The sequence below is a fragment of the Podarcis bocagei genome (genome assembly GCF_964188305.1).
Source record: "Podarcis bocagei genome assembly, chromosome: 4".
Lineage (NCBI taxonomy): Eukaryota > Metazoa > Chordata > Lepidosauria > Squamata > Lacertidae > Podarcis > Podarcis bocagei.
The window spans coordinates 34,314,972-34,335,144 of NC_138128.1; the positions used below are offsets into that span (position 1 = coordinate 34,314,972).

Here is a 20,173-nt window from a genome sequence, read left to right on the forward strand (position 1 = left end):
GCTGCTGATATCTGTAATTTGCAGCTGTAGTAAGATGAGTGTGCTGGGCTCACAAACATCTAAAATGACTGTAGCACCTACCCCATGTTGCCGCAGTTCTGTTCTCCTTCCCCAACATTTTTTTTCAGGCTAGAAACTCTGTGGAATTAATGTGTGAGTATTATTTTATGCTTTTGCGGTTTTAAGCTTCTTTTTTAGAAGTATGCAAAAATGTAGATTAGCAGTGGAAGTTTTAATTATAGAGTATCAGTTTTTTTAATGTTTGCAGACTGGGTTCTTGTTGAATTGATGATGGAATGCCTTGCAAAACTATATTCTTCAAAGTCAGGCTTGAAAACTGGGTTCTGATCTGTCCAGTTTTTGAGATCTCTGTAAAAACACTTTGTGTTATATAGAAGCAGCTTTCCCATTCACTAGGCAGGAGCAAAGATTTTGCATTTATAGCTCTGGAGTACAGTTGAAGATAGATGGGTTGTGACCAGTGGCGTAGCGTGGGTTGTCAGCACCCGGGGCAAGGCAAGTAATTTGCGCCCCCTAACCCGTGGATTTGCGCCCCCTAACCCATGGATTTGCGCCCCCTAACCCTAACCCCCAGGTGTTGCGCCCGGTGCGGCCGGCCCCCTTGCACCCCCCACGCTACGCCACTGGTTGTGACCCTCCTCTTGGACAGGATTGCACCTGTGTTTGTACAGTGTTACACTTACAGCTGGTGCTTCATACATTAAATCAGGGATGGCCAATGTGGTGCCCTCCAGGTGCTGCTTCACTACAACTCCTATCATCCCTGTCCACTGGCCACCACTGACCATTGGGGATGATGGGAGTTGCAGTTGGGAGAGACAATTTCAGTACTGCTGCATTCTCATAAGGTTCATCTTACGTTTGCTAAAAACAGCACCTTGAGTGTAACAAGACCTTGGCATGCACTCTCAATAAATATCTACAGTCCTGGTGATTCAGAGCCTGCTTAATGCTCATTTGTTCACTCAAATTATCCCTGAGGGGTGGTCTGCTTAAGTTCATGATTAATTTGAATTGCAAGTTATACTGTTCTTTTCCTTGGTGATTTTATGTTGGTGATCACATTGAGTTTTTTTACTTTTTATGTTTGGTGGTATAGAAACAAATAAAACTTTTTGCCTGATGCAGCTATCACTGTGATGCCAAAATAGTGGAGGAGAACTCAGGCTGCTCTAGATTTCTCAATCTGCTGCTTCCCAGTCTGGATTTGAAGCATCAATGGCCTTCAACTTTATTCTGTTCTGTCAAAGTGAGGTCTAACTCCTGCTCTAAGGATCAGCAGGCAGAGGCTTGCAAAAATGGATTGCCACATGGAGTTTTGCCAGTGTTGTATGTTGAGGCCTTTTCCATGTGTGTATTTCTATACATAAAGAGGGTTCAAGTTCTACACCATGAAGGTTGACTAACACACCTTTTAAAAAAATCAAAAACACCTTGCAAGGCTAAGCTTTTAAGTTCGTTTTAAATTTATCCTATGAGTTTGCAGATAGGGCGATCTGGCTCACTAAATAAAACCAGTGAGCAAAAAGGAGCATCGTCTGAAAAGGTACAAATACTGTTGGCTGCATCTTTCTTAGCTCCACTTTCTTTCCTTTTAGCCTCAAAAAGGGTGTCTAAATTATTCTCCTTATGAACTTTCTCTGTTTTTGTGTGCTAGCTCTTAAAAAAATCACAAAGGCTTGGACCTTTTAACTTTCACCTTTATAACTATATTTTTAAAATAGCCCCTTCCCATTAGGAGTTTTTATCAACTGAACTCTTGCCAGGACACTGTAGCTGTATTTTCAATGAAACTTCTAACATCTTAAAAGGAAGATAAAAGGACCTCAAAGTTTTATAGCAATTGAGGTTAACCTGGGAAATATTATCTATACAGAAAATGCTTTGTAATTCTTTTGGAAGTTGACAGAAGTTGGCTGAATAGAAAACGAACTGTAAGCAAATAGAAATGGCCCTGAGCAAGGCTGTGTTCAGATAGCTAAAAATAGAAACAACTTCACAGACAAAACAGGATTTTACCCCTCTCCCTGCAAAGGGCTTATCTACCAAAACTTCCATGAGTATATTATGTAACAGCATGATTGTAGTCTTGTTTCTCTATACAGTGTTACCTCGTAACTCAAACAGCTCCATTCTCAAACGTCAAAAACCTGGAAGTCAGTGCTCCGGTTTTCGAATGTTCCTCGAAACATGAATGTCTAATGCGGCTTCCACTGTGCAAAAACCAAGCTGACGGCCAATCAGAAGCCGTGCCTCGGAACTCAGACATTTTGGAAGTCGAATGGTCTTCCGGAATGGATTACGTTTGAGTTCCGAGGCACCACTGTAATAATTTACTTAACTAAGAAACTTTGAACTTGATTCACTGTGTATATATATGAATGAAACCATTGGCCGAAATCTAGACTAGGGATGGGAACGTTGTGCCCCTTCAGATGCTGTAGTTGTAGTTGTAGTTGTAGTTGTTGTTTAGTCGTTTGGATCCCTTCCAGTTAGGATTCAGGCCTCAACATGGGACTGAAACTGGTCGCACTGGTCGATGATCTCCGGCAGGCTAGGGACAAAGGTGAGAGCTGTTTCCTACTTCTGCTGGATCTCTCAGCGGCTTTTGATACCATCGACCATAACATCATTCTGGACCGTCTAGAGGGACTGGGAGCTGGGGGCACTGTTATACAGTGTTATACACTGTTCCTGGGCCGTGTTCAGAAAGTGGTGGTGGGGGATGAGTGTTCAGACCCCTGGGCTCTCACTTGTGGGGTACCTCAGGGTTCCGTCCTCTCCCCCATGCTTTTCAACATCTACATGCAGCCGCTGGGAGAGATCATCAAGGGGTTTGGGCTGGGTGTTCATCAATATGTGGATGATACCCAGCTCTACCTCTCTTTCAAATCAGAACCAGTGAAGGCAGTGAAGGCAGGACCTTTCCTGGGTGAGTGTCTGAAGGTGGTTGGAGGATGGATGGTGGCTAACAGATTATGGGGTAACTGTGCCCCTGAAGGACCAGGTGCACAGCCTGGGAGTCATTTTGGACTCGCAGCTGTCCATGGAGGTGCAGGTCAATTCTGTGTCCAGGGCAGCCATTTACCAGCTCCATCTGGTACGCAGGCAGAGACCCTATCTGCCTGCAGGCTGTCTCACCAGAGTGGTGCATGCTCTGGTTATCTCTCGCTTGGACTACTGCAATGTGCTCTACGTGGGGCTACCTTTGAAGGTGACCTGGAAACTACAACTAATCCAGAATGCGGCAGCTAGACTGGTGACTGGGAGCTGTTGCTGAGACCACATAATACCAGTCTTGAAAGACCTACATTGGCTCCCAGTACATTTCCTAGCACAATTCAAAGTGTTGGTGCTAACCTTTAAAGCCCTAAATGACCTCAGTCCAGTATACCTAAAGGAGCGTCTCCACCCCCATCATTCTACCCGGACACTGAGGTCCAGCGCCGAGGGCCTTCTGGCAGTTCTCTCACTGCGAGAAGCCAAGTTACAGGGAACCAGGCAGAGAGGGCCTTCTCGGTAGTGGCGCCAGCCAGATGGGTGGGGTATAAATAAATTATTATTATTATTAGTTGTGTCCGACTCTTCATGACCCCATGGACCAGAGTACCCCAGGCACTCTTGTCTTCCACTGCCTCCCGCAGTTTGGTCAAACTCATGTTAGTAGCTTCATGCTGTAGTTGGTGAATTTCATAGTGGGCTGTCTGGCCACATAGGGCCTCTAATAGCCGGGATTAATCTATGAGCACCTCCAGACCACTCACCTGTGGTTTCATAGGATATCCATCCAAAAGCTGGTATACATCTAATTCCCAGGCCCACCCAGTTCCCATCCATCTTGTCAGGATTCAGCCATGGTTTACTAGCCGTCATCAAGCTCATAAGTGCATTTGGACACCAGTTTAGGACATGCATGGCTTCTCCTGATTCAGATACTACAAAATAGAGCTGGGCATCAACAGCATCAGCAGCATACTAGTAACACAATGCCCCAGTAACATTTTGCCGAATATTCTTTTTAAATGTTTTATTGTACTTATGAAAACCAGGTAGATATTCTTATGTAAAAAAAACCCTTTCTTTCAACAATATATCTGCTTTTCCAAGAAGTCTTCTCAATTTGTTACAGCACCCAGTCTGCTACTCTGGGCAAATCTTAGGTTCTGCAGTATCGCTGCAATACTTGCGCAACAATCCAGCATACTAGAGCCACACGTTCACTCTCTGGAGGGAAAATAATGATTCCTAGAAAAAGTAATTAAGGAAACCTGTCTAAGTGCCTTGACTGTGTGAGCTTCAGAGACCAGTGGGGAACCATGAAGCCTACCGACAGATCACTGTTAACTCAAATACATTTTTAAAGGTTTGCCTTTAAATGTGAACTGGATCGCAGTTTGCCCCCATCTATCGCTAGTTGTAAGCCACCAGTGATCTTCACATCTCACATAAATCCTATGATATAACCCCCACTGGTTTTAATATACCCAAGCTATAGAATGAAGGATGCTGCACTTTAAGAAAAAGGTCCTTTCTGTTGCCTGCAGTGACTTCTGTTAGGTGAAGCAAAGAGCAGAAAGGAGTTAGGACTTTAAAAGAATAGTGCAATTACTGCCCCACCCTCCCCTTCCTGGCTGGCACAAGTAGCTCAAGAGCTTGATCCCCACTGCTCCCAAGCAGGAGTTTGGATTGTGCCCTCACCAAAGAGTGCTTGATGAATGAGCAATGGGACACATTCCTATTGGGAAGAAAAAGTACACATTAGCCAATTATGAAAAATTGTGCAAATTTCCCCCCCTTGAATGTGAATTTCATGATTATTATATTTACTTATACCCTGCCTTTTACCCCTGACAGAGACTCATGGTGACTTACAGCTAAAATAAAAACAGCTTAAAAATATGTAGGGGAAACAATCATTAAAAACAAATGATCATTAATAGAATTATGATATATGTGTACTGAAACACAGAGATCATTACAACAAAAAACATCGTAGAATTAGCCCAGGATTCCTCCAGATTTTTTTGGCCTACAACTCCCATGATCCCTAGCTAGCAGGACCAGTGGTCAGGGATGATGGGAATTGTAGTCTCAAAACATCTGGAGGGCCAAGGTTGAGGAAGCCTGCACTAGCCCTTTCCTTAAAAGCAGTCAGTTCCCAAAATCCTGTTGTAACAAGAAAGTCTTCACCTGCCAACAGGACGACATGAAAGCCAGTCAGTTTAATTTCTCTAGTTCCAAAGTTTGGGAACCACCACCGAGAAGGCCCTCTCTTGCAGGTTTGTAGACCGAGAAGCAGCCAGACCGAGATCATGGCATAGCTCTCCTGACAGTGGCATTGCTGCCACTTACTGAAGCAAAGCAGAGACAGGGCAGAGAGGTTTCTGTTAGGGTGCCCGCACAATCCCAACCTCATCACCTTCCTGCCCCACCTCTCCCTGTCGCACCCCAGCTTTCCAGTTTGCGGAAAATGTAAATGGCCATTGTGCTCACCGCTTTGGTCTATATTTGTTAGGCTTTTACAGTGGTACCTCGGGTTAAGTACATAATTCGTTCCGGAGGTCCATTCTTAACCTGAAACTGTTATTAACCTGAAGCACCACTTTAGCTAATGGGGCCTCCTGCTGCCGCTGCACCCCCGGAGCATGATTTCTGTTCTCATCCTGAAACAAAGTTCTTAACCCGAGGTACTATTTCTGGGTTAGCGGAGTCTGTAACCTGAAGTGTATGTAACCTGAAGCGTATGTAACCCGAAGTACCGCTGTATATGAAATAAGTGAATTAGATAATACTTTCACATATTTGCAGGGGCTTATTGGGGCAGCCTTTGCAAAGACTTTATTGAAGGTCAGCTCCTCTGTTATGCAACCTATTGCACCTATGCTTGCAACCTATGCTTGCAACCTATGCTTGCAGGGGCTTATTGGGGCAGCCTTTGCAAAGACTTTATTGAAGGTCAGCTCCTCTGTTATGCAACCTATTGCACCTATGCTTGCAACCTATTTTTTCACCATGCCGGATTACAAAAGTTATCTTAGTTTTCACTGCTTTGCATAATTCTCAAAACGTGCTTCTTTTTCTTGGCCGCTTCGGTTTTATTCTAAGGGGGGAAATGTGTTATAAGGGATTTTTGTGACCCGAGGTATGTTCTTGAATGTTCTTGTTCTTTATTATTTATTTGTAATAATTACAGTAATGATGTAGAGAACTTTCCTACATCCATCTTTCTCCTCCCTCAAACTTTTTAATGGACAAGAGTTTCATTTTGAGGGGAGAGTGCAATTGAAAATTATTTCCTTGTTTGTGTCAAAGAGAATTTGTCTATCATTTGAACAAGCTTGTGTTTGTGTGCCCTCTAAAATATGCCATACAGTTTTATGCTGTTTCTTGGCTCCAAGCACTCTTGTATGTTTGTGAAAGTTGAAGGGTCCTGCCGTCTGCTGCTAGCATATTTGTAAAGTAACTATAAATGTCTAATAACACCATCTCTACACATTTTGCTGGTTCAGTTCATTCTAAATTCTTCACATTCTTGGCTAAGCATCTTGGAAAAGGAAAATAAATTGGCCTCTTCCTCCGTGTAGATTCAGCAGACTTGCAAGTTGATGTAGACTATGTACTGCTCAATATCTTTCCTAACTTTTATGGTCTTCTATTTTTGTTTTTGTTTGAGTGGCCTCGATTGGTATCTCTCTGTAAAAGAGCCTGTAATCAACTTGGGGAAATGCACTCTTGGGGCCATCAAATTCAAAAACTACACAATGCAAGATTAATACCAGTGGAGTCCTAGTAAACTCCACAAATATTTGTAATTATGCATTGTATTAGCTTGTGTATTGGAATATCATCAAGAATTTTCCCTAAGCACCTAGGCTTTTTATAAGGGAATGGCTAATGAATATTGTAGTCTCCTTTGTCAAGTGGCAAACCACTCTTTAAACTGGGTAGGTTGATGGAGAGTTTTTCAAAAGCATTTTTCATATGGCATGTGGGTTTGAAAGGCAAAATATATCATGCGCCAAACCCTTGGGCTTGCCTAAAGTGGATATTTGGATTCCATTCATTGTGAGTTTAGGAAATATTTTCTTGGCTGGTTTTCAGAAGAACCTATGTGTGCGTTTTGCACACCGTTTGCATTGCCTAGAGCTTCACTTCTGTTTTCACTTCAGCAGCTCCCACTGTTGAAATGGCAAGCTGTTATGCAGTTTAAAAAAACATATTGGCTCTTCAGTAGGAACTGTTGAAGTGGAATTTGGATGTAATGCTCTTCGCTGCATGCAAAAATATATCTTAGAATCCTGGCCTTTTTTAACCTTGTTTTGACTAACACACAACGCTTTAGCCAGGCGGCAGCATTTATTGCCCAGTGACAGACCTCTCTCTATCTTTACTAAAAGGTAAAAGAAGGGAAGGGAATGGGTGGCGCTGTGGTCTAAACCACTGAGTCTCTTGGGCTTGTTGATCAGAAGGTCGGTGGTTTGAATCCCCGCGACTGGGTGAGCTCCCATTGCTCTGTCCCAGCTTCTGCCAACCTAGCAGTTCGAAAGTATGCTAGTGCAAGTAGATAAATAGGTACCACTGCAGCAGGAAGGTAAACAGCTTTTCCATGCACTCTGGCACTCATCACTCGTCACGGTGTTCCGTGCACTAGAAACGGTTTAGTCATGCTTGCCACGTGACCCAGAAAGCTGTCTGTCCACAAACGCTGGCTCCCTTGGCCTGAAAGCAAGATGAGCACCGCACCCCATAGACACCTTTGACTGTACTTAATGGTCCTTTACCTTTACCTTACTAATTTAAGATAGATCTGAATACGGGGTCGGAGGAAGGGGTATGTGGTGGGTGCGGGCCACTCTGGGTGTCACCACTGGGGGGGGTGACAAAATGCGGGTGGTACTTACCACTGGGAGTGCAGCGCTTCCTCCACCGCTGACTGAATATAGATGTCAGTCTTTCTCACAGTTTCAAATGCATTAAATTACTCTCTTATTTACCCTGACCGTACTGAGTTGGCTGTATCTGAGGGATAAGTAGTCATGTAGAGAAGTTGTCTTTCACTTAATTGAGCTTTAGGAATGCATGTCAGTATTTTATTTAGACAGCCTCGGTGTTTTTATTTCCCTGAATCTGAACTCAATCTTGTTATATTTTAGTGAATTGGTTTAAGAACATGTTAATTTATATAGGACATGGGAGTTTTGGGGTGTGTTTTTTTTTTAAAGTACTGGATTTCTGTTCCCCAAAGCCACTGTAAAGTGAAATTGCTTATTCAGATGTCTGATTGTGGTATAAGCCATATGGCTGCTGGTAGTGCTCCAGTTTCAGTGATACGTTTCAGTGCTTCAGAGAGAAATAAGGTTGACCCACTGAATTTTAGAGGAGCACAGAGAACTGATGCAGATATAACGCTGCCTTCTCCTAAGGATTATATAGCAGATCGGGCAGAGGGTTCCTGTTTATGAAATCTCTCCGCTCCCCCATTTTGTGTAAATTACAACCCCAGAGTTCACCAGCTGTGGAGCAAGGTTAAAAACAGTACCGTGGGACAAGGGGATATGCAAATAATGTAGAATCATGGGGATAACCTGTTGCACTTGTTGAGAGTTTGTACATAGCAACATAGGAATCTGCCTTATATTATATCAGGCCATTGGACTATCAAGCCCAGTCTTGTCAGCAGCGACTGGCAGCGGTTGTGCATCATTTCAGGCAGGAAATTCTCCCATCCCTACCTGGAGAGGCGGGAGGATTGAACCTCAGCTGTTCTGCATGTGAAGAAGATGCTCTACAGCTGAGCAATGGCCCTTCCCTAATGGCTACAGACAAGGAGTTCTAATGCATGACTCAGGAAAGGCATCCAGTTGATGGCTTGTATTTTGTAGATGAGAAATACTTAGAGACAGGAATAATTATCCCAAGATTTAAGAACAGGGCAGATGCCATAACAGCCATGGGTGTGGTGCTTTCACATTTTCTAATTGTAGGTGTTGGTAATGTTACAGCTGAACTGTTGTTGTATACTGCTTCAAATTATGGTGTTTTTCACAAGTGTCACTTGGATCTGTGTACTGTGTTGCATTTCTCATTACTGAAATGTAAATGTGAACTCAAAACCAGCCACAATGGGCAACTGATTTTTAAAGTTGGCACTCTTCCACTTTTCTGTCCCATGTCAACAATAATAACAAAGTCCCCGTTCTGGACAAAACCCCTTTCCTCCTTGTATCTCTTGTGAAAAGGCCTCATAATTGATAGCTGTATGTAAGAACAAGCAAGTTAATGCTCTCTCCAACCATTTTGTTCCCTCATAAACATCATACTTGTGATAGCAGATGTTTCCAGGACAAAATGCCAGTTCCAATCACTTACCTTTATCATCTTTGACGTGCCCCATCATTGCCGTACTTACGTCTGAAAGGGATTGATACTTTAAATGGGGAGGTTTGCATATGTCAGTGCCAAATGCAGATGGATAGAAAAGGAGGATATTCAGTAAGAAGCAAACTATTGTTTTAGTATAATGTGACAGTTCAGATTGGCTCTTTAATACTAAGAATGTGCGTGTGCTTCGTTGTGTGGTTATGTGTGTTGCTCCTGAAAGTTTCTCTGATTTTGCAAATGTGCCCACAGGCGCCCTCCCCCCCAAGGTTGGCGATGCTACCAAGACAATAGATTTTTATTAAGGTAGCTATCTGCCCCCCCCCCTTTACTAGTCCCATTTTTTCCCCTGTCTGAAAGGCAGGTGGTAAATCTTCTTTACAAATGCTAACTTGAACATAATATCTCGTTTCTCGGGGAAGTAGGAGAGCATAAGTACTTCTCTGGACTGTCGCAGTTTGTCATTAAAAGTAATTGCATACAGGAACATTCTGTATAGAATATTGAAAAATGTTTTTGGGCAGTGGCAGGCTAATGTTCTAGCTGGGGAGAAGAGTGGGATACAGAACACACTTTGCATCTGCTCTTAGATGTTGTCTTGCAAGGCTGAGTGTACCATGAGGAATGGGGGGAAATGCTGTGTTGTCCTTGTTCAAGGGCCCATAAAACATCTCTATTATTTGTGTTTTGTTTTCAAAGTGTGTAAACAGTATCCCTTTGGGGGAAGAAAAACGGAGTCTCTGCTTTGACTTACTCTTACAGGAGCTTATTTTGCAATAAATTGGAGCCGGTACTGTATAAGCAAGCCACATGATGTGCAAAAGGTGTATCTTTGCAACCTCTGCTAGAAAGTTTAGAAGGGTAACCTTGCTGGTTTGCAGCAGCAAGTATACAAAACAATGTTCTTGGTTTCTTGCAGCATGAACATTTAACAAGGAACACCTACACTTGATGTGGAGACTGAATATTCTGACGCTGCCTTTCAATACATGTGATCATTGGTCCATTTTGTAATGACTGGCAGAAGATCTCCAAAGTCTCTTGTCCAAACAACTTTTCCAGGGTTATTATCAACAAATGAAAATAATTACTAATCCAACTCTGGGGTCATTAGCATGGCGCCTTATGGGTGCAGTGGTACCCTGTTGCCTGAGAAACCCTCTCCCAACCCACTTCCTCCATCATGAGGGAAGGGTGGTTCCCCTTTAAAGATACATAGAGCTGAAAGAGCAGTTTAGCACTATGTATGTGCTTGCACATTCTCTTCTTTGGTAAAAGACAGCTGTATAAGCTTATCTCCTAGCTTAGCATTCTGGTGCATAGAGCTAAGATCAGAGAGAATACAGTGGTACCTCAGGTTACAGACGCTTCTACAGATGCTTCAGGTTACAGACTCCGCTAACCCAGAAATAGTACCTCGGGTTAAGAACTTTGCTTCAGGATGAGAACAGAAATCGTGCTCCGGGGCGTGGCGGCAGTGGGAGGCCCCATTAGCTAAAGTGGTACCTCAGGTTAAGAACAGTTTCATGTTAAGAACGGACCTCCAGAACGAATTAAGTTCTTAACCTGAGGTACCACTATAGATCTTTTATCCCCAATGTTAGTTTTTAATTCTGAGATAACAGATCCCTGTGCCAGATGTCACACAAGGTGGGCATAGTTAGCCCCAAATGGCTTAATTAGTTCCCACACCCTTAGTGTAGTTTGTCAGATCTTATTCTGTAACTTGTGACTGGAGCCTGTGTAACTTTGAACATGCAGGCTAGACTTCCTTTGCAAGCAAACCTACTTACTGGACACACACACACACTCCTGTTTTCTGTAGCTATATGTTGGGGTTTACCTTGAGTTTCTGTGCAATGCATTCCAAAAATGCTTTCAGAAGAAAAGAAAAAAATTGCAATCCTGATTTATTTCTTGTCCTGCATTTTTAGTTTCTAGCTAACGACTTTGACCACCAATCCATTATTATAGTGCATTAGCACTGACCACATAGACTGCAAAACCAAAGGAAGTTTTGCTATCGGTAATGTTCATCTTTGCTGATGGGAATCCAAAAGACTGGCAAAAAGTTCATTGTTTATTCTTTTCTAAGTTGTGCAGAGTCTGTTTGTGTGGGATTTGCTCATTAGGAAACAGAATCCATGTCCATTGAAACCTTACCTAGTAGCAAAGAGCTTGTGGAAATGGAAATTTTATTCTAAGGCGTACATGCTCAGCAGCTGGCATGTGAGTTTTTAGCTCCCTGGATTACTCAATTGTATATATTCCAATCCCCATTGGTTTGATTTCTCCCCCACCCTTTTCTTATGTGCGTGTTTATGTAAAAAACCTTTTTGTGGGAATGTTTTTCAGACTTGTTTATTCTAGTTTGGCAGAGCTGCTCATAAAATTAAGTAGCCCAGTATTCTTTAAAAAAACAACAACTGTGGGGGGTTGAAGGGGCAGGGAAATTGTATAGCTCCCCCCTTGCTTAAAGCCCAAAAGTTTAGGTTGGGATACAGCCAAGCTAAACAAAATTGACTTTGGTTTTATAGCATGCATGCCTCCTGTTTTCAGTTGTTGAAAAATGAAATACCTTCCATTTCTTTCCTTTTTTAAAAGAAGGTCTCAGATGAAATCCATGTTGTGAACATTTTAGCACCCACCTCTATATAGAAGGTTGTTATATGGAATCATAGAAACATAGAAATTTTGATAACTTGCATCTCATCAAAGATTCTCTCAAAGCAGCTTTGAACAATGAAAATGCATCTGAAAGATTCAGTGCCTGAGGAATTCTTGGGTCATCTTCTGGCCACTGGCTTTGCCCTGTTGGGAAATGATCTCTCTTTAACAACAACAACAACAGCAACAACAACAGCCCACCCAACTGGCTGGGTTTCCCCAGCCACTCTAGGGGGCTCACGGTGCATATCAAAACATGATAAAATGTCAGACATTAAAAACTACCTAATATAGGGCTGCCTTCAGATGTCTAAGTTGTATAGTTCTTTATCTCCTTGACATCTGATGGGAGGGCGTTCCACAGGGAAGGTTCCACTGCCGAGAAGGCCCTTCCTGGTTCCTTGTACCTTCACTTCTTGCAGTGAGGAAACTGCCAGAAGACCTTCAGAGGAGGACCTCAGCGTCCAGGCTGAACGATGGGGTGGAGACGCTCCTTCAGGTATACTGTACACACCTGCACTTTATTGATGGAGGTAGGAATTTTTTGCGCCCCAGGGGCACACGAAAATTTGTGACTGGGGCATCATCCAGGCATCTCCAGAGTTCTGGAAGTCATTGTTAGCAACATGCTAATGATAACTTAACGGGCAGACATGGCAATCCTAAGAATGCACATGTGGTTGAGATATTTATTTTGCACAGGACACTAAATATTCTGAAATGTGAATGAAAATCCTAGGTCAGCTAGTGTGCCTGTTGGGACTCCTTTCCTTCATTAGCAACATTCATACACAGAATATTGAAGCCGGGCGGGGGTGGGGGGGGGGGTCACAGGTGTCAGATCAGTGGAAGCTGGACAAGCACAGATTGGCACTTGCCCAGAATGGGGAGGCAGCTAAAAATGAATAGCTGAGTGTCAAATGGGACACTTCTCACAGACAAGTGCCCCCAAATGGTAGCGGGGCTAAGATGATTTAAACTTGTACAACAACCGTGCATCCTTAAACTGGAAGAAAGGCATTTATATTCTTCTTATTTCTTGTAACTCACGTTGCGTAGTAACCTGAATGCCTTGCATGGTTGACTAGATAATGCTCACAACAAGAGACAAGAGAGGTTTGGGCCCACAAAGCCCATGGAGTTCCTGAATAATACATGAGCACCTGACTGACAGCTGTTTTTATAGGCCATGTGCCAGAATAAGCCTTGAGCTGTCCAACTAGGCATGAGTTTAGGGAAGGGCTTCACAGCCTCTTCCCACCCCCCTTAAATATCACATACTTGCTAACATTTCTTTTAGAGGTCAGCTAATGGGATTATGGATATTGTTTGCCATATCCACATCAATAATGCAGTGTGAGAAGAATTGATTTCTGCTGCACAAGGAAAGCAGCAAAAAGCAAGAGTTTAAGGCTCGGGTCGCAAGAGATTTGCAATAATTCAGGTTTAACATCGGTCCTAATTAAAGCCCTTTGATGATGACTCTGTTTTATAAGCATTTGGAGTTAGTTCCTTGGAAATATTTTTGGAATTGAGAAGTACATGTAAATAATAATAATAATAATAATAATAATAATAATAATAATAATAATAATAATAATAACAACAACAATAACAACAACAACAACAACAACAACAACAATAATAATAATAATAATAATAATAATAATAATAATATCTCGTAAACATATATTAAGCATTCAGGCTGACATGCTTTGTTACATCAAAATGTGACTAGGTTCACACAAGTAGGATTTTCCTGGTGATAAGCTCTTCCTTGGGGTCATTGGAAGATGCTTTAGACAGAGTCCGACCCTCTAGCTCAGTACTGGCTGAAAGTGGGTTTCATGCAGATATTTCTCAGTCCTTCCTGCAAATGTCAGGGACTGAACCTGGGGCAATGCAAGGCCTTCCCTTGATCTGTGTTGTGCGGATTCCTCCTGACTAGTAATTGGAATATAAATAGTGGTTCAATTTTTATCCCTTAAATATGTATGCTCTGGATTGTTGCTAGTGTTCACAGTTGGAGCACATCTAGCACTGCCTCCACTCCGCAGCAAGCTATTAACACATTAAAATAGTCATACAGAATCTAATTAATTGTAGGCTGTTAATGGCAATAAAATGGTACTGTCTCTGATTGTATCCCAAATCGGTAGGAGAAATATTTGTTTGTTTAAAGAAGACACATTTCTGTTCTCCACATGAAGTTGGCTCTTCTTACAGGATTGTCATTTGAAATCTTAAGAAACGTATCTACCAAAAGAAGCTGCAGTGAAATACTTTGCCAATGGTGTTCTGATCTTTACCATCAACAAAACATATTTTTTTTAAATCAAAGCAAATTATATTTTGAATCCTTAGTCCCATGTAAAGTGGCAGATCGCACAGAATTACATCTAGTTATGCTGTCACTGTGGCTCCAGATTACTTCTGATGACTTCAACTAAGAAAAATAGCATGAATCATCCGCCAGTTTATTGTAAGGCACTATAGACACTGTTGTAAATATATGCTGTCTGGAAAGATCCGATTCCAGTAATTGGTCTGAAATAACTGCTGACATCACAAATGATAACTCAAAGTACTATCCTGAAAGAAAACAACAAACCTGGGGAGTATTCCAGCTGTATCAAGGTGTACAAATATTTTGCATCAAACTCATAAAGAAGAGGTTGAGTGGCCATCTGTCATGGATGCTTTAGCTGAGTTTCCTACGTTGCAGGGGGGTTGCATTAGAAAGATGACCCTGTCAGGAGATCAGCCTACACTCGAGTAGGACCCTGGCAAAGACACATGCCCGACTGGCATGTTTCATCCCTCCTGGCCGATCGTTCAGGAGCTTTATAAGCTTTCTTCAGCCCAAACATCACAGCAACCGATGCCAACAGACACTGGCACACTTAGGGATCTGCAGAGTTTGCGCATCATGTGTAACAGAGCTCAGCAACTCAGCATTTTGGCTAATCTACTTTATTTACATATAAACAGACACAGAGCACTGCAACATGGCTCCCTCTCTCTCTAGCATCAGACAGCAAAGAGAAAAAAAACAAAACAACAATAATCCCACTTCACGGAACACAGTAACACAAACATCCTGTCTCCATCACTTCCCACTCTGTGGAGTCAAAACATATATCATCATGTGAAAGACAAAAATCCCATGACTGCAATCATGGAGCAGGAATTCTAACATCCCCTTGGGGTACCTTCCAGCTCCATGCTTCTTATGTTTTTCAGCTTCAACAATATTTCATTATGTATCATTTCATGTAATTGTATCTTGTATAATTTATAAAAATTATCGATGAAACATGTTCCATTTACAAACAAAACATTTAAATAGCTACCTTTGTACTGATAGGACAGAGGGCGGGGCATGTGCATAGCCAGGATATTTGTTAGGGTAGGACAGAAGCTCATTTTTGTATTGATTTCTGCTGATTTTTACTTATTGTGGGGCAGCTGCCTCCTGCCCCCCCCCCATTGGCTACACCCATGGGGAGGCACAGGAAGGGGATCACGGTCGGAAAAAGGTTGGAAAACACTGGTCTAAAGTAGCATTTTGTTTTTTCTGGGAACAAGCTGGAAGTTAGTGAAGTTGCCTCAAAGGTGATACTGGCTTTGACTGGCTGTCCTTGTGAATGTTTGTTTATTCAAACTGTTTTTATCCCTCTATTCATTACACAATGCAGGTTGCAGTGGATCAGCATTAAAATACATTGCCAACAATAAAGCACCAAGTAAGACATCAGCAGCCTGTAAAAATATAAAATAACACCACAGTAAAATAAACTTAAGAGCAGCAGACAGTAGAGGCAAAGGAATCACCCCAGGGCTTGGATAAATAAATAACTCTTTAATTGGTGCTGAAAGTGGAAAAGAATTGACCACCAATCTGATTTGGGAGGAGAGGGCATTCCAGAGCCAGGAGATCTCACCCTTTTTTGTGCCACAGCATGTTTAATTTCAGGATGGTGCAGGACCATAAAATGGGCACCCCCAGATATTCACATTACAGACCAGTTTTAGTTCAGGAATTCATTGTCCAGCCCAGTGTGAACATTTTGCTTTATTCTAGAAGAGTGTGGTGAACTCCAAAAAGTGAACACGTCATTTTAAATTATGTGACTAACCCAAGCTCTGGCTTCCGTGTTTTTGCCTTCACAACCAACATGGCAAGTGGTAGTTTTCCTCCCCATGTCCCTGTCAATCTTTTCTGCGAGGAATGAAGTCAGGGGCTTTGTGAAGCAGAGGTGCCCAGAGCTCTGTGATTGTATCGGGCCAAACCAGGTTCCGGAGGCTGCAGTTTCAACTTTGCCATACATAGTGCGGCTTCTGCACTAGGTTAAAGTGGTAACTCGGGTTAAGAACTTAATTCGTTCCGGAGGTCCGTTCTTAACCTGACACTGTTCTTAACCTGAGGTATCACTTTAGCTAATGGGGCCTCCCGTTGCTGCCGCACCACCGTGTGATTTCTGTTCTCATCCTGAAGCAAAGTTCTTAAACCGAGGTACTACAGTGGTACCTCGCAAGACGAATGCCTCGCAAGACAAAAAACTCGCTAGACGAAAGGGTTTTTTGTTTTTTGAGCTGCTTCGCAAGACGATTTTCCCTATGGGCTTGCTTCGCAAGACGGAAACGTCTTGCAAGTTTGTTTCCTTTTTCTTAACACCGTTAATACAGTTGCGACTTGACTTCGAGGAGCAACTCATAGAACGCGGTGTGGTAGCCTTTTTTGAGGTTTTTAAAGACTTTGGTGATTTTTGAAGCTTTTCCAAAACTTTCCCAACACCGTGCTTCGCAAGACGAAAAGAATCGCAAGACGACAAAACTCGCGGAACGAATTAATTTTGTCTAGCGAGGCACCACTGTATTTCTGGGTTAGCGGAGTCTGTAACCTGAAGTGTCTGTAACCCGAGGAACCACTGTATTTTATCTTGTCTTTTGACCTAACTTCAATTCACTGAGTTACTAGAATAAAATGGAACCGTTTTTGTGTTTGTCTGTTTGAGATACGGGAAAGGGCAGGATTTAAATGCCATAAATAATGTTACTTCAGCAAGTAACAATTTATATAACAGTGTAGAATTGCAATGCTTTTACACTCCCTGAAGTCAGATAATGAAACCTTTTATCTTCAATCTCCTTCCCCCTTTACTCTCTTCTCTTCATTTATTTTTTTCTTGGCATTTTAATAGAACATGTCTTTGCTTAGCAAGTAACCAATGCTATATGACTGTTTCCTCACTTTCAATGTTTTGTCTCTCTGTGTGTGTGTTTTGGGATTTTAAAAAAAAACTTGTGTGGGAATTCCATGCAGCAAATTCATACTTTTTAATCTTTTTTGGCCTGGCAGTTCTTTTGATTATGTTCTGTGTCCTTGTGGCTCTAACAAAACTATTTGAGAATATCTGGCTACTGTTGGGCTTTAACACTATAAAACTATTGGCAAATCTTCTATCAGTAAGTGGAAAGCTGTGCACAATTCTAGGGTTTCTTTTTTGGTCTGCATTCCTTCTCTTTCCTGCTCCCTACACCACACATTCCTCACATAGGTGTTCTAGAGATTTAGTAGTGCTCCTCAGCAAAGTGTTTACTGATGAAGTCATTGGTTAGAGAACTCGGAAAGTTAAGGAGGAAAATAGTCTGCTAGAGCCTGCTATTTTGAGATCATTATTAAATCTTGAATTTATCAGAAAGACAAATTTTATTTTTGCATTGGGTTTTGCCCGGTATAATTGTTTCTGTGATATATGTGAGGTTTTTTGTGGGGGCGGGTAACTATTTCCTATGCCCCCTGGCTGTTCATTTTGTACAGCCTACAGTGCTCAGATAGATGAAATCCCAAAGTCAGGAAACTTCAAGCTAGCAAACACAGTGGCGCCACCCTTTCCCCAACACATAAACAGTCACGTTTTGCCATGAGGTAACCCATCAACAGCATTTTGCATCAGCAGTAAAGATAACACCTACACCTCACAGTAAAATATAACATGCATGTGTGCACAGGGAATGTCTGACTTCATAGACACAATGCCAAAGTTCCAGTTATTGTTTATTGCAGCCCCATATGAATGAATGAATGAATCTTTGTGTCAGCCATCGGCCATAGCAATAAAACAACAATACGATATACAAAGAATAAAAATAAAAAGGTCAATTATATAAAATACATTTTAGGGTTTTGAATCAATAGTCAAATAGTAGATCTTATTCTAATTGCCCAAGCTAAAAACCTTGCAACCTTTGCTGTCACCTGCTCATCTTGATCTGCCAAGAGAAAGGACACTGTGGCAGTGGTTGGGCGACCCGGAATGGACAGGAAAAGAGGGGTGATAACCTCATTCTTCAAGTCTTTATAAAGAGTGTGGGCCATAAGGGTTCGGTACTGCCATCTCCACAGGGACATAAGCGTTTTTCGTGTGGAATCTGTTAGAATTGTCCCTCAAGTACAGCCGAGGGCAATACATTCAATCTTGTGAGAGTAAAAGCGCGTCTATATTTCAGAATTGCTAGGTTATACAGATAGCATGCCAGAGAGTAGAAATGGGTAGGTGGAAAATAGTCACACCATGGGCAAAATTTCCTTATTGTGTCCAAGTTGTTCTGACGCTCGATATCATTTAGCCCCATATGTTAAAATGCCGATATGAACCCTTAAGGGTGGGTTCTTACTTTTAGGCCATGTTGCACCATGCATTACCATGTTTCACAAGCATACCTTCTCCTGAAGAATCTCAGGAACTGTAGTTTGTTGAGTGTCCTTAGAGTTGTTAGGAGACCCCTCAAAGGGCTTCAGTTCCCAGAGTGGCTTAACAATAAATCACTCTTCCCAAGGAACTCTGGGAATCTCCTGACACCTCTCAGCACTCTTAAGAAGCCATATTTCCCTGGATTATTTGGGGAAGCCATGAGTGATAAAATGACATAAAAGTGCTTTACATGTCTTGCCTGGGTAATTTTAGCCTTGTTTTCACACAGCTCCTCTCTGTTCACGTGCAAAAGCTGTACACTGCCACATGTGAATGTATAATTTGCAAGGATTAGGTACAATAATTTATCAAAGAATGCACTGTGGATGTGGCCTATTAGTCTCCAGTTCTTGGCATAAACTAAAGTAACCTTTTGGTTTCCAGTACCCTCTGAAAAGCAGCACTATCTGTCGCTCCCTACCAGTCCACTAAAGGGCTAATATGAGTGCTGACAGAAGCCTTGTTCTGTATCTTAATTGTTTGAATAACTGTCCTCTCTGTCTGAGAAGTAAACACACAGCTGTTGAAGCAGCTGGATCAAGAGATAATTGAATAATGGGCAATTCCTGGATAGAAAAGATCACACCCCGGTAGTAAATACATAACAAAATTCTTCCTAAGAGGATATGAGTAGGTGGACTGTTAAGATAATAAACTTTACTGATATTTGTGGGGACAGAACATAAGATGATTTTGTTGTACCAGGTGAATGGCTCATCTCACCAGCATCCCAGACTTTGGAACTCACTCCCTAGAAAAGTTTGACTGGCTTCATCCTTGTCCTTTCGCTGGCAGGCTTTGGGGCACCAACTACTTTTAAATGAAAGGGCTGGTGCCATGCTGTTTTTATTGCAATTATCTGTATGCTTTTCATAGGTGCTTGTGTGTTTTAATTCTATTAATGTCTAATTGTTTTTAAAGATTTTTTTCTATGTTTTTATTTTATTGGTAAGGTGCATTGAGTTCCTGTCAGGGGAAAAAGCAGAGGTATCAATATATAATAATAATCTTGTTCTCACAGTGGCTGAGCTGGACTTGGGTGTAGTAGCACTCTGCCCAACTGCTACTCCCTGGACTTCAGAGGCATAATGCCTCTGACTATGAATGTAGAACATTGCTTTGTCCTCCATGAATTTGTCTATAAACTCTTTTAAAGCTTCCCTAGTCGGTGCTTCCTGTGGGAGCATGTTCCACCTATACGCTGTGTGAATCTTTCAGCGCTTAACTTCATTGAATGTCCATGAGCTCAAGCATTTTGAGATCTGGCTTACTGTATTTGCTCCAGTTTGTATTTTAATCAAATGTAGTAGGGTGTGACTTTTAATTATCTATGCAACATCAAATGCATG

At 42.0% G+C, this 20,173-nt stretch overlaps 1 protein-coding gene across 3 annotated transcripts in view; it reads left to right on the forward strand.

The window, feature by feature from the left end:
* Positions 1 to 20,173, forward strand: part of SPSB4 (splA/ryanodine receptor domain and SOCS box containing 4) — a 182,852-nt gene that overhangs the window by 137,684 nt on the left and 24,995 nt on the right. The window lies entirely within an intron of this gene.